We start from the raw sequence: 8,217 nt of genomic DNA on the forward strand, positions 1-8,217 counted from the left end.
TTAGTGATGTTGAACAGTTTTATATGGTTATTCATATATCTTCTTTGGAGAATTGTCTACTCAAATCCTTTGACCATTTTTAAATTGGGTTATTTATTTTCTTGTTGTTGAGTTGTAGAAATTCCTTATATTTTCTGGATATTAACTCCATCAGATATATGATTTGCAAATATTTTCTTCCATTCCTTAGGCTGCCTTTTCACTCTGTTGATTGTTTCCTTTGATGTGCAGAAGTTTCCAGGTTTGATATAATACTATTTGTCTCTTTTAGCTTTTGTTGCCTGTGATTTTGGTGTCATATCCAAGAAACCATCACCAAATCCAATGTCCCAAAGCTCCTCCTCCAATGTTTTCTTCCAGTTTTATAGTTTTAGGTCTTACATTTAAATATTTAATTCATTTGGAATTAATTTTTGTATATGGTATAAGGTAAGGGTCCAACTTCATTTATTTGCATGTGGATATCCAGTTTTCTCAGCACAATTTGTTGAACGAGCTGTCTTTTCCCCATTGCGTAGTCTTGGCACCCTTGTTGAAAATCATTTGCCATATATGCAGGGGTTTATTTCTGGGCTCTCTGTTCTATTCCATTGGTCTATGTATCTGTCTTTATGCCAGTACCACACTGTCTTAATTACTGTTGCTTTGTAGTATGTTTTGAAATCAGGAAGCGTGAGGTCTCCAAGTTTGTCCTTCTTTTGCAAGATTGTTTTGGCTATTCAGGGTTTCTTGAGATTCCTTATTAATTTTAGGATGGTTCTAATTCTGAAAAAGTGCCATTGGGATTTTGATAGGGATTGCATTGAATCTATAGATTGCTCTGGGTAGTATGGATATTCCATAAACAGTTTTTAAATGGAGATGAAAAGTGTCAATAAAGGCACAATGTGTTAATGTACTAATTACTCCTAGTTTGTAAATATTACCATAAATATGGTACAGTGGGAAGAATCCTAGACTTTGAAACAGAAGATTTGGATTTAAATAATTACTTTGCTCTGTGACCTCATGCAAATTACTGCATATCTCTGAGCCATAGTTTTTTCATCTTTAATGAGGATAATAATCCTTTGTGTCTCCTAGAATTACTGAATGGATTGAATGAGTTAATGGCAAAAGAGCACTTAGGAATATTAATGATTATAATTATAAAATTGTGATCAATACTAGTAATGCTTTACATTTACATGGCAAATTATATAGGAAGTCTATGCTTTATTTCAGAGTAGACTATCTTAGCTTGTGAAATGATAGAAGACAAAGAGTAGTGCTTGTTTACTTTCTGTATGTGTCACGTAGAAACACAAACAACAAATTTCTGGGCAAGCTTTCTGGTGATGCTGCCAATGATAGTTAAGATGGTCATGGATGATATTCCCAAATATCAAAAGACAGTTTTACTTAGGAAAGAGATATATCTGTAGTTTGACTCTCTTAAGTGAGCCCACTTAAGATAACCCCTTATTATAAGTGTGGACTTTTTAGAAAGTGGAATTTCTTTTTTTTTTTTCTTGTTGTTTTGTTCATCCTACCACCTAGAGATCTAGCACCCGCCACTGTTAACATTCTGGGACAAATTTCCTTCCTGTTTTTTTATACATATTTTTACATAGCTGAGCTCAAACTCTAGATGTAATTTTGCATCCTACTTTTCATATTTAAAAACATACTGTAGTCATTTTCCTATGTCTTTTTTTTTTTTTAACTTTTTGGGTTTATTTATTTATTTATTTATGGCTGTGTTGGGTCTTTGTTTCTGTGCGAGGGCTTTCTCCAATTGCGGCAAGTGGGGACCACTCTTCATCGCGGTGCGCGGGCCTCTCACTATCGCGGCCTCTCTCGTTGCGGAGCACAGGCTCCAGACGCGCAGGCTCAGTAATTGTGGCTCACGGGCCCAGTCGCCCGGCAGCATGTGGGATCTTCCCAGACCAGGGCTCGAACCCGTGTCCCCTGCATTGGCAGGCAGATTCTCAACCACTGCGCCACCAGGGAAGCCCTTCCTATGTCTTTAACGCTCCATAAAATCATATTGATGGCTGCATAATATGATGTATTTAACCAATTGCCTACTGTTGGACTTCTAATATTATTCAATTTTTAACATTAATACTAGGATTTTGTTGCTTCCACTAAGGAAGAACTGATCCAGACCTGACTTTGTTCCTTTCTTAGGAGAACAATCCAGACTCTCTGGCCCTAAGAATTATGGTTCTTATGAGAATTTTCCGTCAAGGGGGATGTGGAGGTCTCTCTGAGATTTAATGGGGTCTTCAAGGACTCTCTGAAATCTGTACCCGTGTTGGTCCCCCAACCTTTTCTTTTGTGAAGATGGGAACAGCACGTGGTATTGCCATTTCCTCTTTTTAAACCATCACCAGGCTGTCATTTCAGCAACGTCTTAACAAATGAAAATCCTCCTCTGAGTCAATAGTAATTATAGGAATTTATCACAATTGCCAATCAAGGTGTTCTGAAAAGACTCATCTTTCTTGTTAAATTATCTTTCACTGCACGCAAACAGTGAGTTATCTTTAGGAAATCAATTGCAGGGAAATTACAGCTTTCACGGAGTGATATAACCTTGCCAACTGTCTTGTTATACATAATTCCTCTACCAAGAAATTCAGCTGGGCTCATATGACTTACTTTTTGGATTCATATTTCAATGCAGAAAAAGTGGACAAGTCAACTTCTAAAAGCCCAGGAAGGAGGTGGAGGCAAGGACCACGACACTTGCAGCTACTTAAATCATCACCCCAGTAGAGGTCAGTAGGCTGGAGCTTGTCATCACAAGGGACTTCGATCCAATGGATTTGGGGGGAACAGTTGGTTACAGGTGGTAGATGTTATTGACTATTCTTTTTATTTTTTAAACATCCTTATTGGAGTATAATTGCTTTACAATGGTGTGTTAGTTTCTGCTTTATAACAAAGTGAATCAGCTATACGTATACATACATCCCCATATCTCCTCCCTCCCTATCCTCACCTCTAGGTGGTCACAGAGCACCGAGCTGATCTCCCTGTGCTATGTGGCTGCTTCCCACTAGCTAACTGACTACTGTTTACATACCTATACTAGAAGAAACTCTAGTTGGAGGATACTTTAGGCAATTAGTGAGCTCTTAAAAAAACAGTAACATAGAAGGTTTTTCTGAAAAGCCATGGCGATATGGAGTGAACAGGGATCATTTCATGCAGCAGTTGGAGAAAGTTCATTTTAGCATTTAATCTCTGCTGCAGGTTCCCACATCAAATGTATGGCTCATTAATGCTATAACAAGATGGTAATTAACATGTTATTAACCCAGAATTACTAGGAATTTACCATGTGGTTTTTAAATGAACTTGACTTAGCAATTTTTATATTTATTGGCTGTGCCCAGTGCATGTTTTCTTCTTGGAACATGTGTGAATATACTACGTGATGCCAGTGGTCATGAAAATCAGACAAAATCTTAGACTCTCACATTAGCATGATCTACCTTGGCTTGGCATGTGTATAAAATAGATATGCTGTTATACACTTTGGGATTGGGAGGTTATTAGCAGAAAGCAGAAGGACTTCTTTTAAGTTACGCCTCAGTACCATGTTAATCACCTCTTCTGTGAGTAATCTCATTTAATTCTCACCTCAACACTATGGGATCAGACTATTACTATTCCCATTTTACAGATCAGGAAACTGAAGCACTTGCCCAAGGTCACAAAGCTAGGAAATGGCAGAAGAGGGGTTTGAACACGGCCAGTGGACTCTGGAGTCCGTGTTCAATGGCTCTTTCCTTACTGTGTTCTCTAACAAGGACCCCTGTGGGCCCTGCACTAACAGTCATGCACTAAAGCACAACACCTTCATTATCTCAGTCTGTTGGGTATTGCCTTTCTTGAGAATATCAGAGACCATTTCCCTATATAGAAGCTTGGTCTCTCCTTGGTAGATGGATAAATGCAGCTTCTGGGGAAGGACAGATTGCAAGGGCTGCACTTGACTCCTAGTTTTGCACTAACACTTGTCTGATTTGGGGTAAGTCACTTAATATTTCTAGCCTTAGTTGCTTCATTTTCTTTTTTTTTAATATACAATTTTTAAAGGTTACTTTCCATTTACGGTTACTAAAAAATATTGGCTGTATTCCCCACGCTATACGATACATCCTTGAGGCTATCTTGCTTCCATATTTGGAAATTGTAAATAAGTCTACTATGAACATTAGGATGAATGTATCTTTTTGAATTAGTGTTTTTGGTCTTTTTTGGATATAAACCCATGAGTGGAACTGCTGGGTCATGCTTCATCTTCTTTTTAAAAGATAAAATTGCATCAGTTGAAGGCTTCGACCCCTTCCAGAAACTGGATTTTTAATTCTATGGAACTAATCGTTTTAGACACCTTCCTGAATTCTCATATAGTTTCAGGGCTCTGTAACATAGTTCTAAAGTAGTGAATTCAGACAGAAGTCCTGGTTAGGAACATGATGACATTATTCTCAAAGGGCCACTAAGGCTGGAAGAAGGAAGGTGCGAGACAAAGAAGACAAAGCTCCGAGGGAGGGTGGCCAATGCAAGAGGATCCGATGGGGACAGTCAAGGAGAAGGGAGTAGGGCTGGCATTGTCAGGGGTCAAACACAGTGGAACTTGCAAGGGAAAACGACTGAACATAAGAACCGTTGATGGTGGGACCTAAAAGGAAAATCTGATTTGGAAGTTAAATGAAGCCTAAGGTAGTTTGTCGGTGTCTAAAGAATTTTTAAAATAGAGTGGAATGGAATAGAATAGAATTGAATAGAATAAAGTAAAACAAAATAAAACAGAATAAAGTAAAATAAAATAAAATAAAATAAAATAAAATAAAATAAAATAAAATAAAATGCTAGGCTTCCTATCTGGACAGTCGATGCCCAGTTTTCAGGCAGATTTCTGTGCTATTCGGATATGGGACACAGACACGTGTTGGATGGCTTTCTGGTTTTGCACAGGTAGGGCTGTTGCTGTTACATTCGGTGCTTTGTGTGGAAAAGGTCCCCCAGGGCAGGCACAGCCCCTTAGGAATGTGGCTTGGGAGCCAATCATGTGTTTGTGGGAAAGGTTCTCCTTCTTGCAGGCAGCTCTCCACGTGCCAGGGGCGTGACCAGGTGCGGGGCCCAGATGCTGGAGGTCACCCGGCTTTCCCGCTTAGCCAGGCACCTTTATGTGTATTCAGCTTGCACAACGACCCGCAGCGCCTCCACCTTGGGAACAGGGGTCCTGATGCTGGAAGAATCAGAGGCTTAGCCCATGTCTCTACAGGGTTAAATGTTCTCTGTCTATGTGACTGGCCTTCTGTCTGCACAGCGAAATTGAGATGTCTCCCTGATTCTGTTCCTTCTGTTTATAGGCTGCGGCTTCTGATGGATGTCAGGGGTGCTAATACTCGTTGGTTCTACAGGTTGATAGACTGGGGAGATAGCACAAGGGCATAAAATCAACCTGCCAGTCCTGGTTTCTCTCCTTGATCTAGTTATGAGCTTAGCAGCCAAAATAGTTTATGACCCTCTCCGGTCTGGAGAGGATGATGGGGGCAACCTTGCTCCGAGAAATAATGTCCTTGCACTAATTCAGCCAGCAACTGAGCAAATCAAAACGAGGGTCACAAGCATCTGGAGTCAGTACCTTTTCTTTCAGAGTGGGAAGGGTGAGGGCCTTGGAAACAGCAGCCTTTGAATCAGAGCCCAAGGCCAAGCGCAGTTTGATGGCCCTTCCCGTGCCCTCAGCATCCTCTGGACCCCTGACTCACAAATCTATAGAAGGCGGCAGCTCTTTACCCCGAAGGGGCGTTGGAGAATCCTGTTGGAGAAGTGCAAGCTTCTGTCATTGCTGGAAGCAAATGTTACCCTCTGAGCCTCCAGGGCTTAATGGTACAGGGCCTCCGAGCATCTTGGAAGCTGGTGGGGGCAGGGATTGTGGGTAAGTAGTCAGCAGAGAAACCAGCTGATAAATGTTTACGAAAGGAATGTACTACTTTTTCTCTTGTCCTCATTTGTTACGGCAAAAACAATAAAACAACATAAAATGAAATTAAAAAAAGAAAAGTGTAACCCACAGCCCCCCCCATCTCTACACAGCTATTTTCCCTTTTGCACATTGACTCCCGTTCTTGTATCGGTATAGTTACACAGTTCTACATCAGCGATGCAATTTGTAATATATTAGGTGAAGGTAGTCAAATCCTAAATGCCTTCTCCTATTTCTTCTTCCTGTCTTCCTGTGTCTCAATTTTAATGGCTGGATAATATTCATATGTTAAAGTAAGAACATACTTTCAAAACCTTGCTCTTTAACCTTTATTCCTTCTCTGCCCTTCCATCTTTCTTAACTCCATCCTGCATGGATAGGAAGGAGTGCATATCATGTTTAAACTTTAGAAAATATTCTGGGCTGGCCAAAGCCGAGATAATGGAAACATGAAGGTCTTGCCTTCAATAATTATACTTTATATCACTTGTCATCAGTAAATTTACATTGGAAAATCCTCCTGTAGTTTGTAAAACCATTTCAGGCATGTTATCTCATGAGATCCTCATCAAAAGTGTATGGTAGATCTTTTCTCACTTTTATAGATGAGGAAAAAGAACCACATAAAAGGAAGTGGCAGTTCCAGGACGTAAAGTCAGACTTCTGATTCATTGTCCAGTGAACGCCTATTCACCCTTCAAAGCCCAGATCACACATAATGATTTCTCAGTAACTTTTTTTTTAAAGTGAATAATTCAGTGGCATTCCATTATTATTATTATTTTTTTAAAAAATAAATTTATTTATTTATTTATTTTTGGCTGTGTTGGGTCTTCGTTTCTGTGCAAGGGCTTTCTCTAGTTGCGGAGAGCAGGGGCCACTCTTCATCGTGGTGCGCGGGCCTCTCACTGTCGCGGCCTCTCTTGTTGTGGAGCACAGTCTCCAGACGCGCAGGCTCAGTAGTTGTGGCTCACGGGCTCAGTTGCTCCGCGGTATGTGGGATCCTCCCAGACCAGGGCTTGAACCCATGTCCCCTGCATTGGCAGGCAGATTCTCAACAACTGCGCCACCAGGGAAGCCCTATTTTTAGTTCTTTAGAGGATAATGTTTGCATGTGTTTGGCTCATCTTCCTTGTCATGTCTTCATATATCAGTATCAATTTTTAGGAGTCTCTTTATTATGTGCCAGGTGCTTTACATACATGCATCCTGCCCAAATTCCCACAGGGTAGTTATCGCTTTTCCCAGGTAGCAGAGAGACACATTTGTTATGTCATAGACAGGGGTGTTGAAGAAGTCATGTTATTAAATCAACTCTATTCCAATATAAAATAAAAATTTAAAAGAAGAAGTCATATTATCTTATCTTAATGGAATCAATCTAACTTCATGTATCCATTGGAGTGGCAGGAAATTCAATCTGTCATTATTGGAATTCTTTTATCACCCTCTCCCTTGGGGCCATGCAAAGGTCTTAAGGGTCTTGCCTCAAACAGAAGCTTTGGAGAAAGCTCTTAGGTTTCCTATCCATGCTGATCACAGCTCATTTGCTCATTGCCAAGTCCACATGTGTTTTTAAAGGCATCCTTGTCAAGACTGGGCATAAAGGTACTCATGGTTTTCACTTCCCTGTGAAACTATTCAGCCATCCCCTCTTATGTACTACATTCTCTTAGGGATCCTGCCACGTTAGGCTTTTTGAAAACAAAAGCCAAGAGAAAAGCTGTCTTCAGTCATCATAAAGCCCCCTGAGTTGAGGGAGGCCTAGGTACCTTCTTAGAATGGGAAGTTCAAAATGCAGCAATAACAAAATAAAACAAAAGAATAGTAATTCAGTAAAGCATCCTGCCTTTTAGAGTTGAGGATCGTTACTCAGGTGATTTGCCAAAGTCACTCTCCAACATATAATAATAGTGGCTCCACAAAGGTGTCCACGCCCTAATCCCTGGAAGTTGTGAATATGCTACTTTACATGGCACAAGGGAAATTGCAGATGGACTTAAAGGGAGAAGGATTCTGGATAATTTGAGTGGGTCCAGTCTAATCACATGAATCCTTAAAAGTGGAAGAGGGGAGCAGTAGGTGGGTCAGATGTGAGTGAGGACTTGACTCCACATTGCTGGCTTTGCAGGAATATGGCAGCCGTTAGAAACCTCTAGAAGCCGTGAACAGCTTAGCTACAGCCAACGAGAAAACAGGGATCTTGGTCCTACAGCCACATAGAA

This window comes from Balaenoptera ricei, chromosome 21 (genome assembly GCF_028023285.1).
Source record: "Balaenoptera ricei isolate mBalRic1 chromosome 21, mBalRic1.hap2, whole genome shotgun sequence".
NCBI lineage: Eukaryota > Metazoa > Chordata > Mammalia > Artiodactyla > Balaenopteridae > Balaenoptera > Balaenoptera ricei.